The sequence below is a fragment of the Cucumis sativus genome, unplaced genomic scaffold, assembly GCF_000004075.3.
Source record: "Cucumis sativus cultivar 9930 unplaced genomic scaffold, Cucumber_9930_V3 scaffold116, whole genome shotgun sequence".
Classification (NCBI taxonomy): Eukaryota; Viridiplantae; Streptophyta; class Magnoliopsida; order Cucurbitales; family Cucurbitaceae; genus Cucumis; species Cucumis sativus.
In genome coordinates this window covers 7,555-18,581 of record NW_022279522.1, presented here as the reverse complement: position 1 = coordinate 18,581, position 11,027 = coordinate 7,555, and the positions used below count along the sequence as shown (strand labels likewise).

At 33.9% G+C, this 11,027-nt stretch overlaps 2 long non-coding RNA genes across 8 annotated transcripts; both read left to right on the top strand.

Moving 5' to 3' along the window:
* LOC116405534 lies at positions 1-1,458 on the top strand. Its single transcript, XR_004218655.1, has 3 exons — positions 1-596; positions 676-723; positions 1,446-1,458. It is a non-coding gene; the product is annotated as an uncharacterized LOC116405534 (long non-coding RNA).
* Positions 1,459-1,607: 149 nt separating this feature from the next.
* On the top strand, positions 1,608-3,628 carry LOC116405543. Of its 7 annotated transcripts, none has more exons than XR_004218665.1 (6): positions 1,608-1,825; positions 1,933-2,085; positions 2,163-2,331; positions 2,514-2,674; positions 2,754-2,999; positions 3,254-3,628. It is a non-coding gene; the product is annotated as an uncharacterized LOC116405543 (long non-coding RNA). The 7 variants fall into 7 exon arrangements; XR_004218661.1 differs by having other exon boundaries at positions 2,163-2,425; XR_004218666.1 differs by having other exon boundaries at positions 2,163-2,674; positions 2,754-2,821; positions 2,923-2,999.
* The last annotated feature ends 7,399 nt before the right edge of the window (positions 3,629-11,027 follow it).

Below are 11,027 nucleotides of genomic sequence, written 5' to 3'. Positions count from 1 at the left end.
CTCTTTTCCTATTCATCTTCTTTCTTTCTCTTCCTGTTCAACCTACGACCACAACCATCTCTTTTCTTCCTTCTCTTTTCCTTTCTCTTTTCTTTCTTCTTTTTCTTCCTCTTTTCTTTTCGTTTTCTACGGCTGGCCACCCCAAACTTCTCTTCTTCCGTTTCTCTTTCTTTTCTACCATACCCAGCCGCCGCTGCAGCCTCTCCGTCTGCAACCGTCGGCCGCCATCTCCGGTTCGCGAAGCAACCTTGCAGCAGTCGTCCCGCGCGCCGATCTGCCGTCTCCATCGCCGATTCTGTCTTCGTCGACCACGCTCCCCGCTCACAACCGCCGCTCCATCTGCTATCGACGTCGGCCGACTAGTTGCTGTAACCGTTCAGATTTGCTGTAACTGTTCAGATTCGCGGTCTGTTCGCGACGGTCTCCATCCGTGAAGCCCAGCCGCCACGTTCCCTTTGGCCGACCGCTAACCGACCCACACTTAGGATTTTGCTGCGAGTTCGAGTCGTGCGTTGAGGTGTTGGGAGAAACGTTAGGCTCCCTTACATTCACAACCAGATTGTGAATTGTTGAAGGTTCAGTTCGCCATTATATTGGTGAGTTGAAACTTACGTTGAGGAAAATAAGTGGAATATGTATCGTGAAAGTAATTGAATTTTGTGTTGTTATGCTTAGGATTGTTTCGAGGACGTTAGTTGATTAAGGAGCTTCCCTAACTTTGAGGTAAGGGATTTTCTACTGGGCTCAATTGTGATTGTGAACTGTATGTGTGTTGAATGTATACTGTGGTTTGACTGAAAATATATATGAATGCATGTGAATTGAAGTAGACATAACGTCGAATGTATATCGTGAATGTCATGGAAGATATATATAAGTGTGTGTATGTGGACATGACGAAGATTGTAGATTGTGTTGGTATGAGATGTAGATATGAACTTGTGATTCTCGTTTAGATTGGGTGTACGATTACGCTAAAGTATGATTGTGTGCTGGTGAACTGAGGGGTGTATTGACTGTATAGTTGATTGACTGGCGTATTAGTATATTATTGACGGACAGATGACTAAAGTAAAGTAAGTTGACTGTTAGGACGTTGAGAGAAACAATTTTATGTTTTGAAGCAACTGAAGGATGGATTGAATGGAATGAGGGGAAAATTGTTAGATTTATTGGGATGTGTACCTTGTAGGTGTCCCACGGGATCACCAATTTATTTTGCACCTTCGGGAGCATTAGACTGATATGTGTTTCTGCAGAACACTAGACTGATATGTACGTCCCTCGGGGCGTTAGACTGAGATGTGTATCCTACGGGATCACAAGACTGTGACTGTACAGGGTGTCCCAATAGATCGTTAATAATTTATTTTCCCCTGACGGGACCAGTAGAGGGTCTCTTACTGAGTATTTAAATACTCACCCTTCTTATGTTTAATTTTCAGGCAAAGGTAGTAAGAAACCGGCGAGGGGCAGGAAGGAAGCGTGATGCCATAAGAAACGTGTTTTTGCTTCCGCTTATGGGTTCTTGTGAGGTTTAAGATGAATTGAAATTTAGTTTCCAAACGTTTGTTGTAAATAGTATTATTTTATGTTTTATTGAATGTTTAAAAATCAGGCCTGACTTGAAGATGTTTTTTTTAAATTGCTTACGTTTTGTTTTATATTAATCAAAGTCTTTTATTTGTTAAAAATTAACGACCTCGACTTACTTAGAAAAGTTGGGTCGTTACATAATCACTTGAGATCGTCCATCAGAAGTGTTAACATAGATCTCTATGCCGATGAGGATTTGGGCAACACACCTATGAACGAAGAAGTGAAGGTAATTAACTTTGTTGTCACTTTTAAAATTTTAATGTTTATAGGATAAATTGTTCTTAATGATGCTTTGAATACTTGTAAAGTAAACACCGTGCAAATTGGCTATAGGAATGATTAATAATATTGTTGCAATTGCAACCGTACTTGATGATAGCAATGGTGGTCCCAATGTTAAAATCTTGGTGGACTTGCTCACAGGAGGAGATTGTAGTTTACCTATTCCAGTGAAGGGCAAGATAGAGACTTTAAATCAAGCATTAGGTAATATTGTTGAATGACCTCGTTGACTTGTTTATGTGCTATTGAAGCTTTGATATTTATTTGTGATTGTATTTTAGGTTTCGATATTATTTTGTTTGTGCTTGGAGCATTCAACCCCAAAGGATGTTCTGTATTCTTCAAATTACATAAATGTTAATGGAACCATTAAGCTCTTATATGGACATGTCGTGAACAATATGAAGGATGTAGATATGGTTCGCATCCTAATGAACAAGCTAATATTCGGTAAAAACAAATTCATTTATTTAGCTCGTTAGGACTTGCTCCATTATTGCGGCATGGTAGAAATAGGCTATATGTGCATCCTAGCATACATTACGTAAGTAAACATCTTTTACTCATCTTTATGTCCAATACTATAGCTATAGTTATTTTGTTCCTTTTTAACTAAGGTTGCTTTTACTTAGATATCTTTGGGATGAATGTGATTGTGGAAGCAAGTTTTTTGTTATCACCAAGCAAAAATAACATCACATATCAAGGATCGTGATCTCCGATCCAGAAATTTTGCCAACCAGTTAGAAGCGGCTACCTTAGAACAAATAGTTCTAATTCCGTATAATACTGGGTAAATAAATAAGATTAACACATTATTATGTTTTTCATTGAGGTTAAATGTATACTCACATTGAAGATGTTTATTGTAGTTTTCATTGGATGTTGCATGTCATCGATCTTCGAGAGAACTGTGTTTATGTTTTGGACTCTCTTCAAAGTAAAGTTAACGAAGACATCCATGGAGTCATAAATGTGACTTATGATTTACTTCTTATTTGACTTCATTGTCTTCTAATTCTAATGTTTCCAAATGTATAGAGGATTAAAAACATGGCAAGCTAAGCATGATTTACAACACTATCGATCGGTCAAATCCGAAATGGAAACCTATAAAGGTAATTTGCATTGACACATAATTATTTTCAATGAAACATAAGAATAATTTGTATGTAATTTATATACATGCAGTGTCCTCGTCAATTGGATTCGGTTGGGTGTGGGTATTATGTCCAAAAGTATATACATGAAATCGTGCATATTTCTAGTACTCCCATCACTAGCCTTGTAAGTTTCTACTTTCACTTTTTATATGTTACAAATTACATAAATTATCTAAACTTATTCTTTTCATACCTTTCTTTTTACGTAGTTTAATACAAAAAAGTGCATATACGCAAGAGGAGATTGACGAGATTCGAACAAAATATGCAAGCTTTGTTAGCCGATTTGTGTAAGCTTTTACACTTTTTTTTGTAGTATATAAGTTACTAGTACTAATACTAATTGTTTTAATATATAAGCTACGAGATTCTAGTACTACTTGTTGTACATACTTTAATTTTGAGGTTTTCTGCTTGTAGTAGTTTATGAATAAGTGTTGTATTGTAGTGTTTTAGGTGTTGACTTTAGAGTGTATTTGTTGTAGTACTATGTGGAAAGTGTGTATTAGTGGAGGAATTTGTTGTACACATACTTTAATACTTTACATATTATTTACTTGATTGATATGTGTATTTTTGTAGTATTATGAAAGTGTGGAAAAGTGTATTTTTGTAGTTTTCCATGGAAGTGTGGAAGTGTATGTGCTGGTTTTGTGGCCTCTTACCATGTTGAATTCTATAGCTAGAAATAGTATTAGTTTGCCATTGGATGTGTGGAAGTGTATGCTGGTTTTGTAGGGGTTGATCTTCCTTGTAGGTGAAATGGAAATATTGGTTTGCCATGGAAGTGTGGAAATGTATGTGTTGGTTTTGTAGGTTTCTTACATGTTGAATTCTATAGCTAGAAATAGTATTAGTTTGCCATTGGATGTGTGGAAGTGTATGCTTGTTTTGTAGGTGTTGATCTTCTTCCTTGTAGGTGAAATGGAAATATTGGTTTGCTATGGAAGTGTGGAAAAATGTATATATGTTGGGTTTTTAGGTGTTGAATTCTGTAGCTAGAAATATTATTAGTTTGCATCGAAGTGTGGAAGTGTATGTGCTGGTTTTGTAGGTTTGAATTCTATATAGCTAGAAATAGTATTAGTTTGCCATTGGATGTGTGGAAGTGTATGCTTGTTTTGTAGGTGTTGATCTTCTGCCTTGCAGGTGAAATATGGAAGTAATATATAAGGTTTGCCATGGAGTGGTAGACAGCTAGCAATCATGCAACAATTATTTTTTATATTTTTTTAATATTCGATGACGAACATTTCATGTCGTAATTCGTAACAAATAATGTCGATTTCGACACCATGAAAAATAATTAAAATAAATAAATTAAAAAACAAACAAGGCTTTGATGTCGGTTTAAAAACGACATTAAAGGAAAACCGACAGTAAAGGTCAACAATTACGCCATAAAAAATGTTGATTTAAAACCGACATCAGTGGCCATCAATGATGCATTTGATGTCATTTTTAAACTGACATCAAAGCAAAAATGACATTAAAGGCCTTTAATAACGCTAGCATAGATGTCAATTCCGAACTGACACCAAAGGCCATTAATGTCGGTTCTAAACTGACAACAATAAAGAGCAAATTTCTTCTAGTGTTTGCTCCATATTATAAGTAGATTTTCATTTAGCTAACTGCTAAAGTGAACTTATGGACTTCCACTTAGGGTTCAGTCGTTATATAGTCCATTCTCGATAGTCGAGCCCCATATTGTTTGCAATGGAATGAGTCCTCACATTATAACCCTTGAGGAGACGAACATGAGAGCTTTTCCCTTCTCGTAACACGAAGAAGTGAAAGATTAGCTCTATTACTTGTCACCAGGGAGCATTATTTCATGGGAGTAGATGTAGAGACAATATTTGGAAAAGTTCTTTTCAACCTTTTATGCTACTAGTGTGAGGAAGAAAATCTATGGCATCACACAAGGAAAGGATGAATCACTTTACGATTATTGGGGGAGATACTTGGCTCAGTGCCAAGTTTTTCATCATTAGGTACAGAACCATATGTTGATTCAATATTTATATGGGTGATTGTTGCAATGAGATAAAATGATTATTGATATGGAGGCATGAGGTGCTCTTAAGGATAATACGACAACTAAAGTAAATAAATTGATTTCACTTTGAAATGTAAATTTATTAGGTCCCTTCCTAGTATGTAAAGGGTATTAAGGTTATTACATATTGACTGTAATTTGAAATGTTCATATTTATTTTGAAAATTAGTATAATGTATGGTGATATATTATAATATAAAATTTATCTTTTAATTGAACTTTATTATATAAATTTAATTTTGTATATGATTTAAAATTAATTTATGAAATAATAAATATTTGAATGAGTTCAAATATTAATTTAATATGAATTAAATTTGTAATAAAACTATAGATTAAAATTTAATACGTATATGATACAAATTCAAACAATAGGTTATGAGAGAAATTCATATATGAGTATGATTCAAATCTATATTAAATCAAATATAAAATATTTAATTTAGAAATTAAATAATTGAAGAATTAATTAATAATTTAGTTTAATTCTATTTAATTAAATTAAAACTATTGGTTATGTGAGAGATATTCATTTAAATGTGATTTAAATAATTATTATATATATTAACTAATTATTTTAGTGTTAATCAAATTTAAGTGGAATTTTCAAATATACTAATTAAATTGAAACTAATTAGCATAATAATTAAATTCTCTATAGCACATTTGAGTCTTTTTGTAAATAGTTTCAATTTTTTGCTATATTTTGTAAATAGTTTTAACTTTTTTGCTATTTGTGATCATTAATTTAAATTAAGATAATAACTTCCATATGTGGGTGTTATTTAGAGAATGTGGGATGCTCCCGTATTCCTATATCCAAGTGGCGGTGATTTCCAATTAAATATTAATTAGATTAATTTAAGAGTAATTTACATAAATGTAGAAAAATCCAAAATATTTATGGTTCGTATAACAAAATAAGAAAAGTCCATGATGCGAGATTATTTTTTCACAAATTCCATAGACGTCCTTGCGATTTATATCTTCGTTGTGATTTATTAATAACGGGTCATCTCGATGCAATTAAGGTCGAGATCGAATAACTAAAGGCAAAAAAATTTCATTTCGGAGCATCTCAATGTAATGTATGCCCAAGATTAAATAAAATAAAGACAGAATTCTTTCATCCCGAGCCATTTCAGTGCAATTAAGGCCTGAGATCGAATAACTAAAGGCAGAAGTCTTTCATAATGTAGCATCTTAGGACAATGTATGCTCGAGACTGAATAAAATAAAGGTAAATTTGTTTCATCCCAGGCCATCTCTCGGTGCAATTAAGGTTCAAGATCGAATAACTAAAGATAGAAGTCGATCGCTCCGGTTATTGAGGTGTTGTTTCTCTTCAACAATCAGGACTTAGTGTTAGTAAATGGTGAATGAAAATTATACTCAATCTAGGCGATATATCACTAAGCATGTTAACTGCATGTGAATTGCTCACTAGACCTTCATATCGTGTGGCAACTAAGTCCTCTTGAGTACAAGTTTTCTTACTACTTGTCCAAGTGCAAGTGAAATGGTAGGTTTACCGGGGTGATCCCGGGTCGAACATAAGGAATTGATTCAAGATATTAATTTTAGGTATTACTTATCATCTAGGCAGTATAAAAGAATTAAAGAATAACGAATGGTATAAAAGAAATACAAGAACAAACTACCACTAGATATCTACGCTTAGAGATTCTATAAAAGGGAATATGGATGACAAAATAGAAATGGGAACTAACTTGTATGCAAGAAAGAGCAAAGGAATGTCTTTGTGTTATAATGCGATTAAGTAACACGACAACTTTAATAGGATATATCTCGCTCAACTAACTTATAATTAAGAAGTGCTCCTCTCAGAGTCATTAAACGTCACATATGGTCACCTCTCAGAATCCATATGATTAAGTGTGCTTAGGAGAGATATATCTAGAAGATTTCACTTATAAAACGTATAGAGCATCGCAATTAAGGACAACAACCTCTCGGTGCCTAATGTTCACACTTTTTCATCTCTCGGTATACAAATGATGGAAGTTATCTCACTAAGGTGGAGTTCGTCGCGAAACTCCCCCTTGCACGTATTAGCCTTATCCTTGCTACTTGCCCTCTCGAGTAGTTGGCGATTGACGTTGGCTAAGCGATGAGCATAGCCTAACTAATGCGACGAGAATTATAAACTAAACTTCTTATCAATAACTTATCGCTAAATTAAACTACTAATAACACATTGACAAGTGAAAAGTAAAGAGGTATTGAATTGAAAAGGTATAAACATGTAATATATAAAAGAACCAAGCGCATTTTGACCCAACTTGCTTAACTTTTCTACTTCCAACGGGCTATTGTTGCTTCGGCCAAGAGTGAAGAGTTCCCTACGAAAATTTTAATCCTGAAGGAACTCGACGCATTCTAACCTAATTGGCTTAACTCTTCGACTTTCTACGAACTATTTTTGCTTCCCCCAAGACTTAAAAGTTCCCTACGCAAGTATTGATCCCGAAGGAACCCATCCCATTCTGATCTAATCGCTTCAACTCACCTACTTTCTTCAGAAAATTGTTGCTTTCGCCAAGAGTGAAGAGTTCCCTACGCAAATACTAATATGGAAGGAACCCGATGCATTCCGACCTAACCACCTTATCTTTCCTACTTTTTACGTGTTATTGTGGCTTCGGTCGAGAGTGAAGAGTTTCCTACGAAAGTTTGATTCTGAAGGAACCCGATGCATTATGACTTAATAGGCTTAACTCTCCTACTTTCTACCAGCTATTGTGGCTTCGACCGTGAGTGAAAAGTTTTGATGCAAGTTTTGATCCCAAGCGAACCCAACGCATTCTAACCTAACAAGCTTAACTCTCCTACTTTCTACGGGCTATTGTAGCTTCAGGCAAGAGTGAAGAGTTCTCTACACAAGTTCTCTACTTTTTATGGGCTTTTTATTATAAGTGTAAAAAAATAGGTGTATGAATTGGATTGATGAACATTTTTTTGAATTTTTTTTAAGCTTAAATGGATACTTATGGAACTTTCAATAATTCATCAATATTTTTTAAACAAAACTTTTCAATAGTTGATGATTATTTTTTAAACAAAACTTTAGCAACTTTCATTTAAAACCAAAGACAATGGTATTTTTGAACCGTTTTCGAAAGTTTAAGGGCATCTTTCAACTTTTAAAAGGAGACTTTTTTTACACAAACCACTAGGGGTATTCTAACACTGACAACACTAACAACACTAACAACCCAGACTACCCATCCCAAATTTCGAGTATTATTACAAAATATGTTTTTTAACTTATGGATATGTTGAATTTTGATATTATGAAATTTTAGTAATTGATATGTGTTGTAAACAAATTTAAGTATTTAAGTTAATCAAGAATACACTCCATTTACAAGGAGTCCAAGTAGATATTAGTTGTGTTTGAAAAATTATGAAAAAAAATCCTATTTTTAAAAAAAGTACAATCTAGTGAAATGTTACATAAACTTCGCAACATAGTTAATAAGATAACACAATATTACAAGATTTTGTTTACACATATACATACATATACTGGTGGTTAAAGTAAGATTAGATTTGAATGTAAATTTAACCGAAAGTTATGCCATTCAACTAGAGTAATAAAATAACTAAAGAGCCTCAATAAATTACAACAAATGTGATGGTACTTTGACACCGGAAGCTCAACCATTTGAAGGAAAGTTCCAAACAATGGATAAAAGGAAGCATACTAAAACACAAGTAAAACAAGAGGATTATTTTTATTGTCTTCCATTATCTGAGAGTGGAATGCAAACAAAACAATGCAAAAGCACCATTCAAGACATCTGACTAATTTATACAAAGTGTAAATAAGACACCAATACAATGTTGAACATTCTCCAAAACAAGATGCAACATACACATCATTCATTTGGCTATTCAACGGGAATATGTCACGTTTTTTGCCATAATTATTCTTGTTTCATGTTTGCCCACGATGGCAGGACAAGACTTTCAGGTAAAGCAAATCTTGGTTTTCCAATGTCAAAAGGCCTTGGCTGCTTGCAGGTAATACTTAGTTTTCCATTTTCAACCTTAAGGTTGCACTTTATGTTTAAATTGTCCATCCGAACATCCTTTTCTTTTTCTTTTTCTTCTTTCCTTCGGGTAATAAACAATAGTGACCTTGAAGAATTAAGAGAATTGGGGTCTGGCACCTTTGGCACTTTTTATCATGGAAAATGGAGGGGAACTAATGTTGCTATAAAATGAGTCGATGATAGGTGTTTTGTTGGGAAGCCTTCTAAACAAGATCGCAAGGTTGTTCATTTTAAGTAATTGGCTTTTCTTTTCTTTTGTTATTCATGTATTTTCTTTTTGTTCATTGACTCAGGTCCTTTTTATTGTTTTATACTGTACCAATGAGCAGATTTTTAGAATGAAGCAATTAAGTTTGCTGATTTGCACCACCCAAATGTGGTACTTTTTATGGTGTCGTGCATGATGGGCTTGGGAGATCTATGGCCACAATAACAGAACATATGGCCAATGGTTCGCTCATAAGTGCTTTGTTGAAGAATGAAAAGTAACAATTGTTCTCATTTGTTTGCTGTTTAATTGGCTATTCTTTTCTTTTGTTATTTGTGTATTTTTCTTTTTGTTCCTTGACTCAAGTCCTTTTTATTGTTTTATATTGTACCAGTGAGAAGATTTTTAGAAGTAACAGAATTTATGGCTAATGGTTCGCTCATAAATGCTTTGTTGAAGAATGAAAAGTAACAATTGTTCTCACTTTTCATATGTTTAATTTAATTTGTTAGAAGTTAGTTGCAGTATAATGTATCTTCACCCTTATATTAAGCATAAAATACAATTGATGCAGGAGTCGTGAAAAGCGGAAGCACCTCTTGATTGCTATGAATGCGGCTTTTGGAATGGAACACCTACACAAAAAGAATATTGTGCACTTTGATTTGAAAAGTGATAATCTACTGGTCAATCTTCGAGATCCTCATCACTCAATATCCAAGGTTTGTGTATTGTTGATAATAGCATAATTATCATTGTAGTGCATTTCATTTAGTTAAACTCTTGATTTGATTTTTAAACAAACCAGGAGGATAACCAATTTTTATAGTTATTGTTGTAATTAACACAATTAATTGTCAAATAAAAACTGTATTTGAGTATTAACAATTTTTTGTTTGACTAATTATAGTATGTTTTAAGAAGAAAATAAGCTTGGCTTGTCTTAGATATACGAGAGATAAAGTAATGTTTTTAACTAAAAATGCCTTAAACCATCAATGGTCTCAACTCCTCCCAAGACCTCTCAAAACCCTTACTCTCTTCTAGTCACATGTTCCATTAAAAAAAAATCTAGTGAGATATTTCACAACCTTGATCACATAAGACTACAATCTCTATTTCAAACCAAACTAACTCTAAAGGGCTCGACAAAAGTTGGAAATCAAGGTAGCAAACTGCCATCTCTAAAGGATGCGATGTGATCTAATTCCTTAAATGCTCTCGTGCTATAAATGCATGGGTGCAGTCCAAACACAAAGGAAGATTGTCCCTATATATAATCATTTTTTATAGGAAGCATATCTGATATAATCTATAATGTTAACTCCCTAACGCAAAGTCCTTGCTTCTAATTATGCCACTCTAGAAACTTGACATTCTTGGAAGTTTCTTCGTTTACCGTGAGGTGGAGTTGATAGTAATAATATTGATGGTGTTGGTTGTGTAGAAACCAACCTAAACTGTAACGAACGAGACCACCTCAAAGTCATGAATCATGGATGTTGGAATTTAATCAGTTGCTTTCCTTGTTATTAGTACAACTTCCCATGCTAATAAACCTTTTTGGTTGTTTGGATGTGATAAATTCCAGTTTTAAGTATCAAACTCCCCATGAGTGTCGAGCATTATGAACT